This window comes from Scyliorhinus torazame, chromosome 13 (genome assembly GCF_047496885.1).
Source record: "Scyliorhinus torazame isolate Kashiwa2021f chromosome 13, sScyTor2.1, whole genome shotgun sequence".
Classification (NCBI taxonomy): domain Eukaryota; kingdom Metazoa; phylum Chordata; class Chondrichthyes; order Carcharhiniformes; family Scyliorhinidae; genus Scyliorhinus; species Scyliorhinus torazame.
The window spans coordinates 30,867,714-30,891,806 of NC_092719.1; the positions used below are offsets into that span (position 1 = coordinate 30,867,714).

Here is a 24,093-nt window from a genome sequence, read left to right on the forward strand (position 1 = left end):
AGTCTTGGGATGAACTTGGTCTTTGTGGTTGGTACAAACTGGGTAACAATAAATCAGCAGCTTGCTTTATCTTCATGGAAACAAAACGAGTGTTGTGAAAATCAGGCAGCTGATTCGCTATCACCAATGGTCAATTTCATTCTGTCACAATCCAGATTTGACGCTCTGAATGTGACACTCCAGATGTGGCACTGTGAATGCGGCACTCCAGATGTGACACTCTGAATGTGACACTCCAGATGTGACATTCTGAATGTGACACTCTGAATGTGACACTCTGAATGTGACACTCCAGATGTGACACTCTGAACGGAACACTCCAGATGTGACACTCTGAATGTGACACTCTGAATGTTGCACTCCAGATGTGACACTCTGAATGTGACACTCTGAATGTGACACTCTGAATGTGACATTCTGAATGTGACACTCCAGATGTGACAGTCCAGATGTGACACTTTTAATGTGACATTCTGAATGTGACACTCCAGATGTGGCACTCCAGATGTGACACTCTGAATGTGACACTCCAGGTGTGACACTCTGAATGTGACATCCAGATGTGACATTCTGAATATGACACTCTGAATGTGACACTCCAGATGTGACACTCTGAATGTGACACTCTGAATGTCACACTCAAGATGTGACACTCTGAATGTGACACTCTGAATGTGACACTCTGAATGTGACACTCTGAATGTGACGCTCCAGATGTGGCACTCCAGATGTGACACTCCAGATGTGACACTCCAGATGTGACACTCCAGATGTGACACTCCAGATGTGATATTCTGAATGTGACACTCTGAATGTGACACTCTGAATGAGGCACTCTGAATGTGACACGCTGAATGTGACACTCCAGATGTGACACTCTGAATGTGACATTCTGAATGTGACACTCTGAACGTGACACTCTGAATGTTGCACTCCAGATGTGACACTCTGAATGTGACACTCTAGATATGTCGCTCCGAATGTGACGCTCCAAATGTGACGCTCTAAATTTGACGCTCCGAATGTGACTCTCCAGGTGTGACGCTCCAGATGTGACCCTCAGAGGTGACGCTCAAGATGTGATGCTCCAGGTGTGAAACTATTTCACCTTTTTCTGATTTTCCAATAATATATGGAAGCCAGGAATTTGACAGCAAGCCCCAATTGATGAGACTCAATAGCCCTGAAATTCTCTAATCTGATTAGTGAATATGGTGAAGAATTTGGAGCAGGGCCACATAATTTGAAAAAGCGCGGGAGCTGCGAGGCAGAGGGGACCGTTTAAAAGGTCGCTGCCTGGGGTGAGGTAAGTACAGATTAACTTACTTACCTTGCAGGTCAGCTGTTTAGTTCGGGAGTGAGAGCCGGGACCTTAGAAACAGCGCGGGAATTTGAAAAAGCGCGGGAGCTGCGAGGCAGAGGGGACCGTTTAAAAGGTCGCTGCCTGGGGTGAGGTAAGTACTGATTAACTTACTTACCTTGCAGGTCAGCTGTTTAGTTCGGGAGTGAGAGCCGGGACCTTAGAAACAGCGCGGGAATTTGAAAAAGCGCGGGAGCTGCGAGGCAGAGGGGACCGTTTAAAAGGTCACTGCCTGGGTGAGGTAAGTACTGATTAACCACTTCCTTACCTTGCAGGTCAGCTGTTTAGTTCGGGAGTGAGAGCCGGGACCTTAGAAACAGCGCGGGAATTTGAAAAAGCGCGGGAGCTGCGAGGCAGAGGGGACCGTTTAAAAGGTCGCTGCCTGGGTGAGGTAAGTACAGATTAACAACTTACTTACCTTGCAGGCCAAGTCGATTTCAGCAGGAGCGGAGCAGGCTAGTCCATGTCAGCGGGGGCAGTGCGGAAGTGATTTCTGGGAGGTAAGTCTCTCCTTTAAATTTTTTTTTTTTAATTTTTGTGTTTAAGGCGGGAACAGGAAGTCGACCCGCGGACTTCTGGGAAGACCCTCACCAATAAATTCTGGTGGAGAGGAAACCACCCGCCCTCCTCCTCTAACCTAATAATAAAACCCATTGGTGTGGGGTAAGTACCATATTTTATTATTGTTATTAATATTTTGTTTTTTTTAATATAAAAAATTTAATTTAGTTGTTAGCCAGATCTTGGTAGAAAGTTAGAGGGATGGCAGGGAAGGGAGTGCAATGTTCCTCCTGCAGGATGTTTGAGGTGAGGGATGCCGTTAGTGTCCCTGCTGATTTTACATGCAGGAAGTGCTGCCATCTCCAGCTCCTCCAAGACCGAGTTAGGGAACTGGAGCTGGAGTTGGAAGAACTTCGGATCATTCGGGAGGCAGAGGGGGTCATAGATAGGAGCTTCAGGGAATTAGTTACACCAAAGATTGGAGATAGATGGGTAACTGTAAGAGGGACTGGGAAAAAACAGTCAGTGCAGGGATCCCCTGCGGTCGTTCCCCTGAGAAACAAGTATACCGCTTTGGATACTTGTGGGGGGGGGGACTTACCAGGGGTAAGCCATGGGGTACGGGCCTCTGGCACGGAGTCTGTCCCTGTTGCTCAGAAGTGAAGGGGGGAGAGGAGCAGAGCATTAGTAATTGGGGACTCGATAGTCAGGGGCACAGATAGGAGATTTTGTGGGAGCGTGAGAGACTCACGTTTGGTATGTTGCCTCCCAGGTGCAAGGGTACGTGATGTCTCGGATCGTGTTTTCCGGGTCCTTAAGGGGGAGGGGGAGCAGCCCCAAGTCGTGGTCCACATTGGCACTAACGACATAGGTAGGAAAGGGGATAAGGATGTCAGGCAGGCTTTCAGGGAGCTAGGATGGAAGCTCAGAACTAGAACAAACAGAGTTGTTATCTCTGGGTTGTTGCCCGTGCCACGTGATAGTGAGATGAGGAATAGGGAGAGAGAGCAATTAAACACATGGCTACAGGGATGGTGCAGGCGGGAGGGATTCAGATTTCTGGATAACTGGGGCTCTTTCTGGGGAAGGTGGGACCTCTACAGACAGGATGGTCTACATCTGAACCTGCGGGGCACAAATATCCTGGGGGGGAGATTTGTTAGTGCTCTTTGGGGGGGTTTAAACTAATGCAGCAGGGGCATGGGAACCTGGATTGTAGTTTTAGGGTAAGGGAGAATGAGAGTATAGAGGTCAGGAGCCGTGATTTGACGTCGCAGGAGGGGGCCAGTGTTCAGGTAGGTGGTTTGAAGTGTGTCTACTTCAATGCCAGGAGTATACAAAATAAGGTAGGGGAACTGGCAGCATGGGTTGGTACCTGGGACTTCGATGTTGTGGCCATTTCGGAGACATGGATTGAGCAGGGACAGGAATGGATGTTGCAGGTTCCGGGGTTTAGGTGTTTTAGTAAGCTCAGAGAAGGAGGCAAAAGAGGGAGAGGTGTGGCGCTGCTAGTCAAGAGCGGTATTACGATGGCGGAGAGGATGCTAGATGGGGACTCATCTTCCGAGGTAGTATGGGCTGAGGTTAGAAACATGAAAGGAGAGGTCACACTGTTGGGAGTCTTCTATAGGCCTCCAAATAGTTCTAGGGATGTAGAGGAAAGGATGGCGAGGATGATCCTGGATAAGAGCGAAAGTAACAGGGTAGTTATTATGGGAGACTTTAACCTTCCAAATATTGACTGGAAAAGATATAGTTCGAGTACATTAGATGGGTCGTTTTTTGTACAGTGTGTGCAGGAGGGTTTCCTGACACAGTTTATTGACAGGCCAACAAGAGGCGAGGCCACATTGGATTTGGTTTTGGGTAATGAACCAGGCCAGGTGTTGGATTTGGAGGTAGGTGAGCACTTTGGGGACAGTGACCACAATTCGGTGACGTTTACGTTAAGGATGGAAAGGGATAAGTATACACCGCAGGGCAAGAGTTATAGCTGGGGGAAGGGAAATTATGATGCCATTAGACATGACTTGGGGGGGATAAGGTGGAGAAGTAGGCTGCAAGTGTTGGACACTGGATAAGTGGAGCTTGTTCAAGGATCAGCTACTGCGTGTTCTTGATAAGTATGTACCGGTCAGGCAGGGAGGAAGGTGCCGAGCGAGGGAACCGTGGTTTACCAAAGAAGTGGAATCTCTTGTTAAGAGGAAGAAGGAGGCCTATGTGAAGATGAGGTGTGAAGTTTCAGTTGGGGCGATGGATAGTTACAAGGTAGCGAGGAAGGATCTAAAGAGAGAGCTAAGACGAGCAAGGAGGGGACATGAGAAGTATTTGGCAGGAAGGATCAAGGAAAACCCAAAAGATTTCTACAGGTATGTCAGGAATAAGCGAATGACTAGGGAAAGAGTAGGACCAGTCAAGGACAGGGATGGGAAGTTGTGTGTAGAGTCTGAAGAGATAGGCAAGATACTAAATGAATATTTTTCGTCAGTATTCACTCAGGAAAAAGATAATGTTGTGGAGGAGAATGCTGAGCTCCAGGTAAATAGATTAGATGGCATTGAGGTACGTAGGGAAGAGGTGTTGGCAATTCTGGACAGGCTGAAAATAGATAAGTCCCCGGGACCTGATGGGATTTATCCTCGGATTCTCTGGGAGGCCAGGGAAGAGATTGCTGGACCTTTGGCTTTGATTTTTATGTCATCATTGGCTACAGGAATAGTGCCAGAGGACTGGAGGATAGCAAATGTGGTCCCTTTGTTCAAAAAGGGGAGCAGAGACAACCCCGGCAACTATAGACCGGTGAGCCTCACGTCTGTAGTGGGTAAAGTCTTGGAGGGGATTATAAGAGACAAGATTTATAATCATCTAGATAGGAATAATATGATCAGGGATAGTCAGCATGGCTTTGTGAAGGGTAGGTCATGCCTCACAAACCTTATCGAGTTCTTTGAGAAGGTGACTGAACAGGTAGACGAGGGTAGAGCAGTTGATGTGGTGTATATGGATTTCAGCAAAGCGTTTGATAAGGTTCCCCACGGTAGGCTATTGCAGAAAATACGGAGGCTGGGGATTGAGGGTGATTTAGAGATGTGGATCAGAAATTGGCTAGCTGAAAGAAGACAGAGGGTGGTGGTTGATGGGAAATGTTCAGAATGGAGTTCAGTCACAAGTGGAGTACCACAAGGATCTGTTCTGGGGCCGTTGCTGTTTGTCATTTTTATCAATGACCTAGAGGAAGGCGCAGAAGGGTGGGTGAGTAAATTTGCAGACGATACTAAAGTCGGTGGTGTTGTCGATAGTGTGGAAGGAAGTAGCAGGTTACAGAGGGATATAGATAAGCTGCAGAGCTGGGCTGAGAGGTGGCAAATGGAGTTTAATGTAGAGAAGTGTGAGGTGATTCACTTTGGAAGGAATAACAGGAATGTGGAATATTTGGCTAATGGAAAAGTTCTTGAAAGTGTGGATGAGCAGAGGGATCTAGGTGTCCATGTACATAGATCCCTGAAAGTTGCCACCCAGGTTGATAAGGTGGTGAAGAAGGCCTATGGAATGTTGGCCTTTATTGGTAGAGGGATTGAGTTCCGGAGTCAGGAGGTCATGTTGCAGCTGTACAGAACTCTGGTACGGCCGCATTTGGAGTATTGCGTACAGTTCTGGTCACCGCATTATAGGAAGGACGTGGAGGCTTTGGAGCGGGTGCAGAGGAGATTTACCAGGATGTTGCCTGGTATGGAGGGAAAATCTTATGAGGAAAGGCTGATGGACTTGAGGTTGTTTTCGTTGGAGAGAAGAAGGTTAAGAGGAGACTTAATAGAGGCATACGAAATGATTAGGGGGTTGGATAGGGTGGACAGTGAGAGCCTTCTCCCGCGGATGGAAATGGCTGGCACGAGGGGCCATAACTTTAAACTGAGGGGTAATAGATATAGGACAGAGGTCAGAGGTAGGTTCTTTACGCAAAGAGTAGTGAGGCCGTGGAATGCCCTACCTGCTACAGTAGTGAACTCGCCAACATTGGGGGCATTTAAAAGTTTATTGGATAAACATATGGATGATAATGGTATAGTGTAGGTTAGATGGCTTTTGTTTCGGTGCAACATCGTGGGCCGAAGGGCCTGTACTGCGCTGTATCGTTCTATGTTCTATGTTCTATTAATGTGAGCTCTCCCCCAGTGTGTGCAGTCCTGGGATCCCGGGCTGGACATAGCACAGAGTTGTCCCATTCGTCACTCTAAAACCTGATGTCACAGGAGGCGGGACTGAGAGGCGGCGTTATCAACAACAACTTGCATTTATATAACACCTTAAATGTAGTTTTAAAAGTCCTAAAGCAATTCACTGGAGCATAAATTGGGCACTAATTTGACATTGACCTACATAAGGAGATATTAAGACTGGAAACCAAAGAATTCGTCAATGGGGGAGCAATGAAGCCTGGGATGCAAAAGACACAGAATTAGAAGAGCAGAAAGACCCCCAGAGTATTGTCAGGCTGGAGGAGGTTCGTGAGATAGGGAGGGATGAGACTGTGGAGAGATTTGAAAACAATCATGAGAATTTTAAATTCAAATTGTTGCCAGATTGGGGCCCATGTAGGAAACATGGATGAAGGTTTCGACGGCAGATGAGTGGAGGCGGAGCAGAGAAGGGCGATGTTACGGAGATGGAAGTAGGCGGTCGCGGAGAGGGAGTGATATGTAGGTGGAAGCTCAGTTTAGACTGACATAGGATAACAAGGGTTGCAAAGCCATGTAGTTCAGCCTGAGGCAGTGACCTGGGGAGAGGGGTGAGGGAATGGAGTTTGTGGTGGTGGCCGAGGAGAGTGGCTTTGGTCTCACCTCTATTTATTTGAAGGACATTTCTGCTGTTCAGTACGAGATCACCGGTATGACGTCTTTCTCAAAACATCTTAAGAAATAAAACTTCAACAACTCCAGAAAAGGACTGATCTCTGTGCAAGCCTCTGTTTGAAGGAGAAGAGCAGGAGATGGGTTGTTTGAAGTTTGAAGGAGATTTCTGGCACAAATTGATGAGCTGAATCTCTCTTGTTCTTCTCAATTGCTGCCTTGATGTCAATGCTAATGTGAAAGGCATAAGCATGACACTTCACACGGGAATAACAAATGATCGTGGCATTTCATAGATTATCGTAGAATTTACAGTGCAGAAGTAGGCCATTCGGCCCATCGAGTCTGCACCAGCTCTTGGAAAGAGCACCCCACCCAAGGTCAACACCTCCACCCTATCCCCATAACCGAACACTAAGGGCAATTTTGGACACTAAGGGCAATTTATCATGGCCAATCCACCTAACCTGCACATCTTTGGACTGCGGGAGGAAACCAGAGCACCCGGAGGAAACCCACGCACATACGGGGAGAACGTGCAGACTCCGCACAGACAGTGACCCAAGCCAGGAATCGAACCTGGGACCCTGGAGCTGTGAAGCAATTGTGCTAACCACTATGCTACCATGCTGCCCTTGTTAAGGGATAAACTCTTTAACCCTTCAAAGTATTTAACAATATCAGAGGGCTTCTGGTCAATTTTCTTCATTCCACAAGGGTGAGATGGGTTCAGAAAGTGACATACAAGTCACACTTACATTTGGGCTTCGGGAGCTCACTCTGAAAGATTGTCAATGCAAAAATAGAAGATTGAGCAAACAGAGGAGGAATGTGAAAGACTTCACATTCGGGAATGGACAGACAGGTGGCAGATGCAGTTTGATGTAGAGAAACTTGAGGTAATGCATATTAGGAGGATAAGCAGAGAGTTAACTTTATGGAAAGACACAGATGTATGGGTATTCCCATTCCTATTCATCCCATATACCTTGGCCTTCAGGAGACATAGAAAAATCAGGAGATAGAGAAAGCATGTTAAAAAGGCTATATCACAATAATCATAGGGGACTTCAATATGCACGTGGACTGGGAAAATCAGGTTGGAAGTGGATCCCAAGAAAAGCAACTTGTGGAATGCTTGGGAGATGGTTTTTTGGAGCAGCTTGTGGTAGAGCCCACTAGGGAACAGGCAATTCTGGATTTGGTGATGTGTAATGAAACAGACTTGATTGGGGATCTTAAGGTGAAGGAACCTTAAGGAACAAACTTAAGGTGGGCAGCATTGTAGCATTGTGGATAGCACAATTGCTTCACAGCTCCAGGGTCCCAGGTTTGATTCCGGCTTGGGTCACTGTCTGTGTGGAGTCTGCACATCCTCCCAGTGTGTGCGTGGGTTTCCTCTGGGTGCTCCGGTTTCCTCCCACAGTCCAAAGATGTGCAAGTTAGGTGGATTGGCCGTGATAAATTGCCATTAGTGTCCAAAATTGCCCTTAGTGTTGGGTGGGGTTACTGGGTTATGGAGATAGGGTGGAGGTGTTGACCTTGGGTAGGGTGCTCTTTCCAAGAGCCGGTGCAGTCTCGATGGGCTGAATGGCTTCCTTCTGCACTGTAAGTTCTATGAACCCTAAGGGAGCAGTGACCACATATATGATAGAATTTACCCTGCAGTTTGAGAGGGAGAAGCTGGAATCCGATGTAACGGTATTACAATTAAATAAGGGTAACTACAAAGACATGAGGGAGGAGCTGGCCAGAATTGATTGGCGAAGGAACCTAGCAGGGAAGACAGTGGAACAGCAATGGCAGGAGTTTTGGGGGTTTATTCAGGAGGCACAGCAGAAATTCATCCCAAGTAGGAGGAAACATGCGAAGGGGAGGACAAGGCATCCATGGCTGACGAGGGATGTCAAGGACTGCATAAAGTCAAAAGAAAAAGAATACAAAGTGGCAAGGAGTAGTGGGAAATCACAAGATTGGGAATCCTTTAAAAGCGAGCAGAGGACAACTAAAAAAGCAATAAGGGGGGAGAAGATGAAATATGAGTGCAAGCTAGCTAGCAATATAAAAGAAAATAGGAAGAGTTTCTTTCAATATATAAAAGGTAAGGGAGAGACAAAAATAGACATTGGACCACTAGAAAACGTGGCTGGAGAAGTAATAATAGGAAACAAAGAAATGGCAGATGAACTGAATAGTTACTTTGCATCAGTCTTCACGGTGGGAGACACCAGTGGGACGCCAGAGCTCCAGGAGAACCAGGGGGCAGAGGTGAGTGCAGTGACCATTACTAACATAGATAACTTTTGTGAGGGCCACGAAGAATCCAGCACGAGTTTTAAGGATACAAAGTAAGAACATTTATTTACAATAACATATATATATAACAGCAGCAACTTCCCTTGCTGCACACTCCTTCCTGCTGGTTCCTAAACTGGCCAGCTTTATTTATACATGGAGTTTACTAATGGTTTCTCCGCCCCCCTCATTGGGGAAGCTCATACTCCCACAGGATTGTGGGATTGTCATTAGTCCCCAGCCAATGGTAAGCAGGCAGGTTATAACATCCCTCCCCCCCAAAGTCCAAGGAATCCACCGAAGACCCTGGCGAAGGAGGGCGTCGGACTCGTTTGGCCGCAGGCCGGACACCATTTGCATGCGGCGCTGAATCAGGCGGCGTGTAACGAGATGGAGACCGGCGCTTCCGTGATGAACGGCGCAACGGTTGTACATCCACGGCCCGTGGACCCGAGGATTCCCCCTTTGATGCATCCTGTGTCTCCGTCTCAGAGTCAGAGTCTGCTGCCTCCGTCATGTCAGCGTCTCTATCTCCATTCGGTTCTGTAACGACCTGCGCAGGCTTCGAGTGAGGCACCAGTGGAAGATTGTGAGGACTACCTTCCCTTGTGTCTGGTCTATGCGGCTGTAAAAATGAACTCCGGGGGCGGGGAATCTTTTGAGGGGATGGTCTTCTGGACCGAACGTGGTCTACATGTTTGCGCTGGAGAAGACCCTGGGCTTGCACCTGGTAAGATATAGGGCCCGTTTGGCGAAAGATTACACCAGGAACCCACTGGGCACCACCAGCAAAATTCCGAACGAACACTGGATCACCGGGCGCAAACTGCCGAATCGGCTGTGCCGAGAAAATCCCTGTCCCTGCCGTTCTTGTGTGCGGTGTACTTTTGCGCCAATGTCCGGGAAAACCATACTAAGGCGGGTGCGAAGTCTCCGGCCCATTAGGAGTTCTGCGGGAGCTACCCCAGTCACCGCATGGGGGGTGGTCCTATACATAAACAAAAAGCGAGCCAGTCTCGTGTCCATTGATCCGGAAGACTGCTTCTTTAGGCCTCTTTTGAATGTCTGCACTGCGCGCTCTGCCAACCCATTTGAAGCCGGGTGGTAAGGGGCAGTGCGGATATGGCGGATGCCGTTCATCTTCGTGAACCTCGCAAACTCCTCACTCGTGAATGGAGTGCCGTTATCCGTGACCAGCACCTCGGGGAGGCCATGCGTACTAAACGACAAACGCATCTTTTCAATTGTTGCGCAGGACGTTGTCCCTTGCATCTTATGCACCTCTAGCCATTTAGACTGGGCGTCAATTAATAGAAGGAACATGGATCCTTGAAAAGGGCCTGCGAAATCTGCATGCAAGCATGCCCAAGGCCGCCATGGCCATTCCCAGTGATGTAGGGGCGCGGCCGACGGAAGCTTCTGATGCTCCTGGCAAATGGAGCAGTTTTGGACCACCTTCTCAATGTCGGTGTCGAGGCCTGGCCATGAGACATAACTCCGGGCCAATATTTTCATTTTGGTCACACCTGGATGCCCATTGTGCAAGTCTGTTAGTATCGGCTCCTGGCCTTTTTCCGGGACAATCACACGCGTCCCCCACAAGAGGATGCCATCTTCCACGCTGAACTCTGACAGCTTGGAGGAAAATGCCCGCAACTCGCCTGGGAGCTGTCTATGCTGCCCACCATACAGGACTATGTGCCGAACCTTTGACAGGACTGGCTCCGTCTGGGTCCACTCACGGATCTGTGATGCCGTGACAGGCAAGGTGTCCATAAAATTTAGGGTTGCAACCACCTCATCGGTCATGGGGGTCGACATGGGGCCGGTCGATAAAGGCAATCGGCTCAGTGCGTCGGCATTTGCTATCTGCGTACCTGGTTTGTGCTCCAGAGATTACTCGTATGCAGCAAGCAACAAAGCCCAGCGCTGGATCCGTGCGGAAGCAATGGGCGGTATTGGCTTATCCTCTCTGAAAAGTCCCAGCAGAGGCTTATGATCAGTCACGATAGTGAAATGGCGGCCGTACACGTACTGGTGGAAGCGTTTCACCGCGAAAACCACTGCCAGGCCCTCCTTCTCGATCTGCGCGTACTTTTTCTCCGCTGCAGTCAATGTGCGGGAGGAGAAAGCTATCGGTCGCTCGGCCCCATTCTCCATCTTGTGGGACAGGACGACCCCAATACCATACGGGGATGCATCACATGTGACGAGCAAAGGCTTTCCAGGATCATAGTGGGTTAGTAACCCAGACAACGACAATTGTTGCTTTACCTGCCGGAAAGCGGACTCTTGCGGCTGACCCCAAACCCAGGTGTGATTTTTCTTTAGTAGAAGGTGCAAAGGGGCCAGCGTAGTTGCCAGATTGGGCAGGAACTTCCCGTAATAGTTTACGAGACCGAGAAAAGAATGAAGATGCGAAGTGTCAGTCGGGGCGGGGGCCTGTTGAATTGCACGCACCTTCTCTGCGACGGGGTGCAAACCATCGCGGTCCACCCGATAACCTATGTAGACTACTTCCTTTGCCTGAAATACGCACTTTGTGCGACGTAAACGGACTCCAGCCTCCGAAAGGCGTCTAAGGACAGCCTCCAGATTTTCCAAATGTTCCTGCTCCGACGTCCCTGTAATCAAAACGTCATCTAAGTAGACAGCAACACGTGGTAAACCTCTCAAAATGCCCTCCATAACACATTGAAAAATTGCGCAGGCAGAGGATACTCCAAAGGGCAACCGTGTCTATTCATACAGGCCCCGGTGTGTATTAATCGTTACATATGGTCGGGAGGCAGGGTCCAGCTCCAACTGCAGGTAGGCGTGACTCATATCTAATTTTGTGAACGAGAGTCCACCTGCAAGTTTCGCGTAGAGATCCTCTATGCGAGGCATTGGATATCGGTCGAGTCGGGAAGCCGTATTCACTGGAAGTTTATAGTCGCCACACAACCGAACTGTGGCATCTGGCTTCATTACAGGTACAATTGGTGCTGCCCAGTCAGCAAAACGGACGGGCCTGATAATACCCAAACTCTCCAAACGAGTGAGCTCCCCTTCTACCTTCTCGAGCAAGGCGTAAGGCACCGGGCGCGCCCGGAAATAGCGCGGCGTGGCTCCTGGTTCGACTTGGATACGGGCTACGGCCCCTTTTATTTTCCCCAAACAAGGCTGGAATACATCTGGGTATCGTCCTAGCACCTCAGTCAACCCTTCAGAAACTGTTTGGAGGATGTGCTGCCATTGCAACCGCAAATGGCGCAACCAGTCCCGACCCAGCAGGCTGGGCCCATGGCCATGCACCACGATAAGTGGGAAACGCCCCTCCTGGCGTCCATAAACAACAGGGGTCATTGTAGTTCCTGCAATGTCCAGTGGTTCCCCCGTGTAGGTGGCCAACCTGGCCTGTGAGTCGGTTAATGTAAGGGTCTGTATACCCTGCTTGATGCGGTCGAATGTCCTCTGGGCGATCACGGAGACCGCTGCACCAGTGTCCAACTCCATCTCAAGCGGGTGGCCATTGACCCGTACTGTCACCTTAATGGGGGCCACACGGGGAGCTGCCACACAATGCAGCTGCAGGCAGTCGTCCTCCGTCTCCACGTCCTCAGGTGTAGTCGCCGCAGGTTCATCCACATGGAAGGTACGGCCCCTGGGCTGGTCCCAGTTTCAGTCGGAATGACGGCGCCTCTGGCCCCCCTCGGACCGCCGTCCGCAACGGGGTCGGCGCCTACAAGTCTGACACGGACATGGCTCCTCATCCATTGGTTCTGGAGAAGGCTCCCTTCGGGGAGGAATGTCCGACGGCCACTGGCGTCGGTCCGGACGTTGCCTCGCCCAAGGTACCGCAGGAGTGCGGGGGCACGTTTTCGGACGGAAGGGGTTGCGCCCCAAGGCATGCACTTCCATTCCCTGTAGCTCCTGCACTCCTCGTTCTGCGCTCTCTCGGGACAATACTATTTGAATGGCCTGTTGAAAAGTCAATGTTGGCTCAGCTAACAACTTCCTCTGGGTGGCCGCATTGTTAATACCGCAAACCAAACAGTCGCGTAACATTTCTGACAAGGTCTCACCATAGTCACAGTACTCCGCAATCCTGCGTAGCCTGGATAGAAAATCGGCAAGGGATTCTCCAGGGGTCCTCTCAGCGGTATTAAACCGGTAACGCTGGACTATCGTGGACGGGGTTGGGTTAAAATGTTGCCCCACTATATTCACAAGTTCATCAAACGTTTTGGTGTCCGGCGCAGCTGGGTACGTAAGGCTCCTAATCACCCCAAACGTATGCGGGCCGCAGGCGGTGAGCAATATGACCACCTGGCGCTCGTTTTCGGTGATATTGTTTGCCCGGAAATAGTAACGCATCCGTTGTGTGTACTGGTTACAGCTTTCCAGCGCAGCATCAAAAACATCCAAACGTCCGTACAGAGGCATGGTATAATAGAAAACACCTTCCAACCTGTATCCAACAAAAATCCAGGGAGGTGGCTTCAGCAGTGTAGACAGCTATTCACTTTAACCTTTGTCGCCAGTTTTGTGAGGGCCACGAAGAATCCAGCACGAGTTTTAAGGATACAAAGTAATAACATTTATTTACAATAACATATATATATATATAACAGCAGCAACTTCCCTTGCTGCACACTCCTTCCTGCTGTTTCCAAACTGGCCAGCTTTATTTATACTTGGAGTTTACTAATGGTTTCTCCGCCCCCCTCATTGGGGAAGCTCATACTCCCACAGGATTGTGGGATTGTCATTAGTCCCCAGCCAATGGTAAGCAGGCAGGTTATAACAATAACATAGATCATACAGTGCAGAAGTAGGCCATTCGACCCACTTAAGCCCTCACTTCCACCCTGTCCCCGTAACCCAATAACCACTCCTACCCTTTTTGGTCACTAAGGACAATTTATTATGGCCAATCCACCTAACCTGCACGTCTTTGGACTGTGGGAGGAAACCGGAGCAGCTGGAGGAAACCCACGCAGACGCGGGGAGAAGGTACAGACTCCACACAGACAGTGATCCAACTGGGAATTGAACCTGGGACCCTGACTATGTGAAGCCACAGTGCTATCCACTTGTGCTACCGTGCTGCCCAAAGGAGAAGGTTCTGGTAAAACTGGAAGGTCTGAAGGTGGATAAGTCACCTGGACCGGATGGACTACATCCCAGTGTCCTAAAAGAGATAACTGAGGAAATTGTGGAGGCATTGGTGGTTATCTTTTAGGAATTACTGGAGGAAGGACTGGAAAGTGGCTAATGTAACACCACTGTTTAAGTAGGGAGGGAGGCAGAAGATGGGAAATTATAGGCGGGTTAGCCTGACTTCGGTCATTGGTAAAAGTTTAGAGTCCGTTATTAAAGATGAGATCGCAGAGTGCTGGGAAATGCATGGTAAAATAGGACTGAGTCAGCACGGCTTTGTCAAAGGGGAGGTCATGTCTGACAAAGGCCTTTGACAAGGTGCCGCATAGGAGATAGATTGTTAAATACGTTAAGAGCCCATGGTGTTAAGGGGTAAGATCCTGGCATGGATAGAGGATTGACGGGCAGAAGGCAGAGAGTGGGGATAAAGGGGTCTTTTTCAGGATGGCAGCTGGTGACTAATGGTGTGCCTCAGGGGTCTGCGCTGGGACCACAACTTTCACAATATATATTAACGATCTGGAAGAAGTAATTGAAGGCACTGTTGCTAGGTTTGTAGATGATACAAAGTTCTGTAGAGGGACAGTTAGTATTGAGGAAGCAAGGGGGGTGCAGAAGGACTTGGACAAGCTAGGAGAGTGGGCAATGAAGTGGCAAATGAAATACAATGTGGAAAAGTGTGAGGCATAAACTTTTTTCGAATTGGGAGAATGCTTAGGAAATCAGAAGCACAGAGGAACTTGGGAGTCCTTGTTCATGATTCGCTTACGGTTCAGTCGGCAGTTAAGAAGGCAAATGCAATGTTAGCATTCATGTCAAGAGGGCTAGGATACAAGACCAGGGATGTACTTCTGAGGCTGTACACGGGACACAACCGGCAGAGTTCCCTTCGTCGTCCAATATTTCCCTGGAGCGGAGAAACTACATCTTCTTCGCAGCCTTCAACACGTCATCGAAAACAAACATCATGCCAAGGTCATCCCCTCACCCCCACTACTTGCCTTCAAACAACCGCGCAACCTCAAACAAACCATTGTTTGCAGCAAACTACCCAGCCTTCAGAGCAGCGACCACGACACCACACAACCCTGCCATGGCAATCTCTGCAAGATGTGCCAGATCATCGACATGGGTACCACTATTACATGTGAGAACACCACCCACCAGGTACGCGGTGCATACTCGTGCGACTCGGCCAACGTTGTCTACCTCATATGCTGCAGGAATGGAAGTCCCGAAGCGTGGTACATTGGTGAGACCATGCAGACGCTGCGACAACGGATGAACGGACATCACGTGACAATCGCCAGGCAGGACTATTCCCTTCCAGTCGGGGAACACTTCAGCAGTCAAGGGCATTTAGCCTCTGATCTCCGGGTAAGCGTTCTCCAAGGCGGCCTTCAGGACGCGCGACAACGCAGAATTGCCGAACAGAAACTTATAGCGAAGTTCAGCACACATGAGTACGGCCTCAACCGGACCATGGATTCATGTTGCATTACATTCACCCCCCACCATCTGGCCTGGGCTTGCGAAATCCTACCAACTATCCTGGCTTGGGACAATTCAACCTCTTTAACCTGGGATTAATTACCCCTATCTCTGGATCTGTAAAGACTTAATTACATGCAAATGCTCACATTCAAAGCATTGTGTTGCATCTTGGACTTTGTCTATATATGTTTCTGGAACATACCTCTTCATTCACCTGAGGAAGGAGCAGTGCTCCAAAAGCTAGTGATTCGAAACAAACCTGTTGGACTTTAACCTGGTGTTGGAAGATTTCTTACGAGGCTGTATAAGCTCTGGTCAGACCCCATTTGGAGTATTGTGAGCAGTTTTGGGCCCCATATCTAAGGAAGGATGTGCTGGCCTTGGAAAGGGTCCAGAGGAGATACACAAGAATGATCCCTGGAATGAACAGCTTGTTGTATAAGGAACGGTTGAGCACTCTGGGTCTGTACTCGTTGGAGTTTAGAAGGATGAAGGGGGGATCTTATTGAAACTTACAGGATACTGCAAGGCCTGGATAGAGTGGGTGTGGAGAGGATGTTTCCACTTGTAGGAAAAACTAGAACCAGAGGACACCAGCTCAGACTAAAGTGACGATCCTTTAAAACAGAGATGAGGAGGAATTTCTTCAGCCAGAGGGTGGTGAATCTGTGGAACTCTTTGCCGCAGAAGGATGTGGAGGCCAAATCACCAAGTGTCTTTAAGACAAAGATAAATAGGTTCTTGATTAATAAGGGGATCAGGTGTTATAGTGAGATCGCAGGAGAATGGGGATGAGAAAAATATCAGCCATGATTGAATGGCGGAGCAAACTCGATGGGCCGAGTGGCCTAATTCTGCTCCTATGTCTTATTGTCTTATGGTCTTCAAACCTAAAGGTTTGACCGCATGGGTTGACTAAGATGGTAACAGAGTGCTGACCCAGACCCCATAACAACTCTTGTCCGTGCTCACTGAGATGATGCCTAGGGCTGGCACATCTAGCAGTTCTGCTATCACCTTGTTTAAACACACTCACATCCCAGGTCATGTGATTTAGCATGGAAAATAGTCCCTTGGAGAGTCAACGTCTAGGTCAGAGTGAGGAAGGAGATGAGAAACGGAGGAATCTGTCTGCCTCTCCCTTAATGTAATAATATCAATGTCACCAACGTCTATATTCTTCACCAAAATCCAAACATCTAGCCTTAAACTTGCCTGTCAACACATAAAGGGAAAGGGTCATTACCCAGTGATCTTTGGGTTAGAGGGAGCAGACGTAAGGCAGGGTTCCTGCTCCAGATCACTGTCCAACGCCGGGATTAGTGAGAGGGGAAATCTGCCAGGGTGCCGCATAGGAGATTGTTAAAGACGTTAAGAGTCCATGGTGTTAAGTATAAGATCCTGGCATGGATAGAGGATTGACGGGCAGAAGGCAGAGAGTGGGGATAAAGGGGTCTTTTTCAGGATGGCAGCTGGAGACTAGTGGTGTGCTAGTTCACTGCCCAACTCCTAAATTAGTGCGAGGGGAAATCAGCCAGGGCTCCTGCTCCAGATCACTGTCCAACTCCTAAATTAGTGCGAGGGGAAATCGGCCAGGGCTCCTGCTCCTGATCACTGTCCAGCTCCTGGATTAGTGAGTAGGGCAATCAGCCAGGGTTCCTGATCCAGATCACTGTTCAACTCCTGTGTGCGTGAGAGGGGAAATCCGCCAGGGTTCCTGTTCCAGATCACTGTCCAACTCCTGGATTAGTGACAGGGGAAATCAGCCAGGGCTCCTGCTCCAGATCACTGACCAACTCCTGGATTAGTGAGGGGGAAATCAGCCAGGGTTCCTGCTCCAGATCACTGTCCAACTCCTGGATTAGTGAGAGGGGAAATCAGCCAGGGTTCCTGTTCCAGATCACTGTCCAACTCCTGGATTAGTGAGAGGGGAAATCAACCAGGGTTCCTGCTCCAGATCACTGTCCAACTCCTGGATTAGTGAGAGGGGAAATCAGCCAGAGTTCCTGCTCCAGATCACTGTCCAACTCCTGGAATAGTGAGAAGGGCAATCAGCTTGGGTTCCTGCTCCAGATCACTGTCCAACTCCTGGATTAGTGAGAGGGGAAATCAGCCAGGGTTCCTGTTCCAGATCACTGTCCAACTCCTGGATTAGTGAGAGGGGAAATCAACCAGGGTTCCTGCTCCAGATCACTGTCCAACTCCTGGATTAGTGAGAGGGGAAATCAGCCAGAGTTCCTGCTCCAGATCACTGTCCAACTCCTGGAATAGTGAGAAGGGCAATCAGCTTGGGTTCCTGCTCCAGATCACTGTCCAACTCCTGGATTAGTGAGAGGGGAAATCAGCCAGGGTTCCTGTTCCACATCACTGTCCAACTCCTGGATTAGTGAGAGGTGGAATCAGCCAGGGTTCCTGCTCCAGATCACTGTCCAACCCCTGGATTAGTAAGAGGGGAAATCAGCCAGGGTTCCTGCTCCTGATCACTGTCCAACTCCTGGATTAGTGAGAGGTGAAATCAGCCAGGATTCCTGCTCCAGATCACTGTCCAGCTCCTGGAATAGTGAAAGGGGAAATCAGCCAGGATTCCTGCTCCAGATCACTGTCCAACTCTTGGATTAGTGAGAGGGGAAATCAGCCAGGGTTCGTGCTCCAGATCACTGTCCAACCCCTGGATTAGTGAGAGGGTAAATCAGCCAGGGTTCCTGCTCCTGATCACTGTTCAACTCCTGGATTAGTGAAAGGGTAAATCAGGCAGGGTTCCTGGTCCAGATCACTGTCCAACTCCTGGATTAGTGAGAGGGGAAATCAGCCAGAGTTCCTGCTCCAGATCACTGTCCAACTCCTGGAATAGTGAGAAGGGCAATCAGCTTGGGTTCCTGCTCCAGATCACCATCCAACTCCTGGATTAGTGAGAGGGTAAATCAGCCAGGGTTCCTGGTACAGATCACTGTCCAACTCCTGGATTAGTGAGAGGGGAAATCAGCCAGAGTTCCTGCTCCAGATCACTGTCCAACTCCTGGATTAGTGAGAGGGGAAATCAGCCAGGGTTCCTGTTCCAGATCACTGTCCAACTCCTGGATTAGTGAGAGGGGAAATCAACCAGGGTTCCTGCTCCAGATCACTGTTCAACTCCTGGATTAGTGAGCGGGGAAATCAGCCAGAGTTCCTGCTCCAGATCACTGTCCAACTCCTGGAATAGTGAGAAGGGCAATCAGCTTGGGTTCCTGCTCCAGATCACTGTCCAACTCCTGGATTAGTGAGAGGGGAAATCAGCCAGGGTTCCTGTTCCAGATCACTGTCCAACTCCTGGATTAGTGAGAGGGGAAATCAACCAGGGTTCCTGCTCCAGATCACTGTCCAACTCCTGGATTAGTGAGAGGGGAAATCAGCCAGAGTTCCTGCTCCAGATCACTGTCCAACTCCTGGAATAGTGAGAAGGGCAATCAGCTTGGGTTCCTGCTCCAGATCACTGTCTAACTCCTGGATTAGTGAGAGGGGAAATCAGCCAGGGTTCCTGTTCCAGATCACTGTCCAACTCCTGGATTAGTGAGAGGTGGAATCAGCCAGGGTTCCTGCTCCAGATCACTGTCCAACCCCTGGATTAGTAAGAGGGGAAATCAGCCAGGGTTCCTGCTCCTGATCACTGTCCAACTCCTGGATTAGTGAGAGGTGAAATCAGCCAGGATTCCTGCTCCAGATCACTGTCCAACTCCTGGAATAGTGAAAGGGGAAATCAGCCAGGATTCCTGCTCCAGATCACTGTCCAACTCTTGGATTAGTGAGAGGGGAAATCAGCCAGGGTTCGTGCTCCAGATCACCGTCCAACCCCTGGATTAGTGAGAGGGTAAATCAGCCAGGGTTCCTGCTCCAGATCACTGTCCAACTCCTGGATTAGTGAGAGGGGAAATCAGCCAGGGTTCCTGCTCCAGATCACCATCCAACTCCTGGATTAGTGAGAGGGTAAATCAGCCAGGGTTCCTGGTCCAGATCACTGTCCAACTCCTGGATTAGTGGAGGGTAAATCAGCCAGGGTTCCTGGTCCAGATCACTGTCCAACTCCTGGATTAGTGAGAGGGGAAATCAGCCAGAGTTCCTGCTCCAGATCACTGTCCAACTCCTGGAATAGTGAGAAGGGCAATCAGCTTGGGTTCCTGCTCCAGATCACTGTCCAACTCCTGGATTAGTGAGAGGGGAAATCAGCCAGGGTTCCTGCTCCAGATCACTGTCCAACTCCTGGATTAGTGACAGGGGAAATCAGCCAGGGCTCCTGCTCCAGATCACTGACCAACTCCTGGATTAGTGAGGGGGAAATCAGCCAGGGTTCCTGCTCCAGATCACTGTCCAACTCCTGGATTAGTGAGAGGGGAAATCAGCCAGGGTTCCTGTTCCAGATCACTGTCCAACTCCTGGATTAGTGAGAGGGGAAATCAACCAGGGTTCCTGCTCCAGATCACTGTCCAACTCCTGGATTAGTGAGAGGGGAAATCAGCCAGAGTTCCTGCTCCAGATCACTGTCCAACTCCTGGAATAGTGAGAAGGGCAATCAGCTTGGGTTCCTGCTCCAGATCACTGTCCAACTCCTGGATTAGTGAGAGGGGAAATCAGCCAGGGTTCCTGTTCCAGATCACTGTCCAACTCCTGGATTAGTGAGAGGGGAAATCAACCAGGGTTCCTGCTCCAGATCACTGTCCAACTCCTGGATTAGTGAGAGGGGAAATCAGCCAGAGTTCCTGCTCCAGATCACTGTCCAACTCCTGGAATAGTGAGAAGGGCAATCAGCTTGGGTTCCTGCTCCAGATCACTGTCCAACTCCTGGATTAGTGAGAGGGGAAATCAGCCAGGGTTCCTGTTCCACATCACTGTCCAACTCCTGGATTAGTGAGAGGTGGAATCAGCCAGGGTTCCTGCTCCAGATCACTGTCCAACCCCTGGATTAGTAAGAGGGGAAATCAGCCAGGGTTCCTGCTCCTGATCACTGTCCAACTCCTGGATTAGTGAGAGGTGAAATCAGCCAGGATTCCTGCTCCAGATCACTGTCCAGCTCCTGGAATAGTGAAAGGGGAAATCAGCCAGGATTCCTGCTCCAGATCACTGTCCAACTCTTGGATTAGTGAGAGGGGAAATCAGCCAGGGTTCGTGCTCCAGATCACTGTCCAACCCCTGGATTAGTGAGAGGGTAAATCAGCCAGGGTTCCTGCTCCTGATCACTGTTCAACTCCTGGATTAGTGAAAGGGTAAATCAGGCAGGGTTCCTGGTCCAGATCACTGTCCAACTCCTGGATTAGTGAGAGGGGAAATCAGCCAGAGTTCCTGCTCCAGATCACTGTCCAACTCCTGGAATAGTGAGAAGGGCAATCAGCTTGGGTTCCTGCTCCAGATCACCATCCAACTCCTGGATTAGTGAGAGGGTAAATCAGCCAGGGTTCCTGGTACAGATCACTGTCCAACTCCTGGATTAGTGAGAGGGTAAATCAGCCAGAGTTCCTGCTCCAGATCACTGTCCAACTCCTGGATTAGTGAGAGGGGAAATCAACCAGGGTTCCTGCTCCAGATCACTGTCCAACTCCTGGATTAGTGAGAGGGGAAATCAGCCAGAGTTCCTGCTCCAGATCACTGTCCAACTCCTGGATTAGTGAGAGGGGAAATCAGCCAGGGTTCCTGTTCCAGATCACTGTCCAACTCCTGGATTAGTGAGAGGGGAAATCAACCAGGGTTCCTGCTCCAGATCACTGTTCAACTCCTGGATTAGTGAGCGGGGAAATCAGCCAGAGTTCCTGCTCCAGATCACTGTCCAACTCCTGGAATAGTGAGAAGGGCAATCAGCTTGGGTTCCTGCTCCAGATCACTGTCCAACTCCTGGATTAGTGAGAGGGGAAATCAGCCAGGGTTCCTGTTCCAGATCACTGTCCAACTCCTGGATTAGTGAGAGGGGAAATCAACCAGGGTTCCTGCTCCAGATCACTGTCCAACTCCTGGATTAGTGAGAGGGGAAATCAGCCAGAGTTCCTGCTCCAGATCACTGTCCAACTCCTGGAATAGTGAGAAGGGCAATCAGCTTGGGTTCCTGCTCCAGATCACTGTCTAACTCCTGGATTAGTGAGAGGGGAAATCAGCCAGGGTTCCTGTTCCAGATCACTGTCCAACTCCTGGATTAGTGAGAGGTGGAATCAGCCAGGGTTCCTGCTCCAGATCACTGTCCAACCCCTGGATTAGTAAGAGGGGAAATCAGCCAGGGTTCCTGCTCCTGATCACTGTCCAACTCCTGGATTAGTGAGAGGTGAAATCAGCCAGGATTCCTGCTCCAGATCACTGTCCAACTCCTGGAATAGTGAAAGGGGAAATCAGCCAGGATTCCTGCTCCAGATCACTGTCCAACTCTTGGATTAGTGAGAGGGGAAATCAGCCAGGGTTCGTGCTCCAGATCACCGTCCAACCCCTGGATTAGTGAGAGGGTAAATCAGCCAGGGTTCCTGCTCCAGATCACTGTCCAACTCCTGGATTAGTGAGAGGGGAAATCAGCCAGGGTTCCTGCTCCAGATCACCATCCAACTCCTGGATTAGTGAGAGGGTAAATCAGCCAGGGTTCCTGGTCCAGATCACTGTCCAACTCCTGGATTAGTGGAGGGTAAATCAGCCAGGGTTCCTGGTCCAGATCACTGTCCAACTCCTGGATTAGTGAGAGGGGAAATCAGCCAGAGTTCCTGCTCCAGATCACTGTCCAACTCCTGGAATAGTGAGAAGGGCAATCAGCTTGGGTTCCTGCTCCAGATCACTGTCCAACTCCTGGATTAGTGAGAGGGGAAATCAGCCAGGGTTCCTGTTCCAGATCACTGTCCAACTCCTGGATTAGTGAGAGGGGAAATCAACCAGGGTTCCTGCTCCAGATCACTGTCCAACTCCTGGATTAGTGAGAGGGGAAATCAGCCAGAGTTCCTGCTCCAGATCACTGTCCAACTCCTGGATTAGTGAGAGGGGAAATCAGCCAGGGATCCTGTTCCAGATCACTGTCCAACTCCTGGATTAGTGAGAGGGGAAATCAACCAGGGTTCCTGCTCCAGATCACCGTCCAACTCCTGGATTAGTGAGTGGTGAAATCAAACAGGGTTCCTGCTCCAGATCACCGTCCAACTCCTGGATTAGTGAGAGGGGAAATCAGCCAGCGTTCCTGCTCCAGATCACCGTCCAACTCCTGGATTAGTGAGAGGGGAAATCAGACAGGGTTCCTGCTCCTGATCACTGTCCAACTCCTGGATTAGTGAGAGGTGAAGTCAGCCAGGGTTCCTGCTCCAGATCACTGTCCAACCCCTGGATTAGTGAGAGGGGAAATCAGCCAGGGTTCCTGCTCCAGATCACCGTCCAACTCCTGTATTAGTGAGAGGGGAAATCAGCCAGGGTTCCTGCTCCAGATCACTGTCCAACGCCTGGATTAGTGAGAGGGGAAATCAGCCAGGATTCCTGCTCCAGATCACTGTCCAACTCCTGGAATAGTGAAAGGGGAAATCAGCCAGGATTCCTGCTCCAGATCACTGTCCAACTCCTGGATTAGTGAGAGGGGAAATCCGCCAGAGTTCCTGCTCCAGTTCACTGTCCAACTCCTGGAATAGTGAGAAGTGCAATCAGCTTGGGTTCCTGCTCCAGATCACTGTCCAACTCCTGGATTAGTGAGAGGGGAAATCAGCCAGGGTTCCTGCTCCAGATCACTGTCCAACTCCTGGATTAGTGAGAGGGGAAATCAGCCAGGGCTCCTGCTCCAGATCACTGTCCAACCCCTGGATTAGTGAGAGGGGAAATCAGCCAGGGTTCCTGCTCCAGATCACCGTCCAACTCCTGGATTAGTGAGAGGGGAAATCAGCCAGGGTTCCTGCTCCTGATCACTGTCCAACCCCTGGATTAGTGAGAGGTGAAATCAGCCAGGGTTCCTGCTCCAGATCACTGTCCAACTCCTGGATTAGTGAGAGGGGAAATCAGCCAGGGTTCCTGCTCCAGATCACCATCCAACTCCTGGATTAGTGAGAGGGGAAATCAGCCAGGGTTCCTGTTCCAGGTCACTGTCCAACTCCTGGATTAGTGAGAGGGGAAATCAACCAGAGCTCCTGCTCCAGATCACTGTCCAACTCCTGGATTAGTGAGAGGGGAATAGTGAGAGGGGAAATCAGCCAGGGCTCCTGCTCCAGATCACTGACCAAATCCTGGATTAGTGAGAGGGGAAATGAGCCACGGATCCTGGTCCAGATCACTGTCCAACTCCTGGATTAGTGATAGGGGAAATCAGCCAGGGCTCCTGCTCCAGATCACTGTCCAACTCCTGGATTAGTGAGAGGGGAAATCAACCAGGGCTCCTGCTCCAGATATTTGTCCAACACCTGGATTAGTGCGAGGGGAAATCAGCCAAGGTTCCTGCTCCAGATCACTGTCCAACTCCTGGATTAGTGAGAGGGGAAATCAGCCAGG

At 49.9% G+C, this 24,093-nt stretch overlaps 1 protein-coding gene across 1 annotated transcript in view; it reads right to left on the bottom strand.

The window, feature by feature from the left end:
• The window catches only part of drd4-rs (dopamine receptor D4 related sequence), a 133,801-nt gene that overhangs the window by 24,232 nt on the left and 85,476 nt on the right, over window positions 1–24,093 (bottom strand). The gene's annotated exons all lie outside the window — the stretch shown is intronic.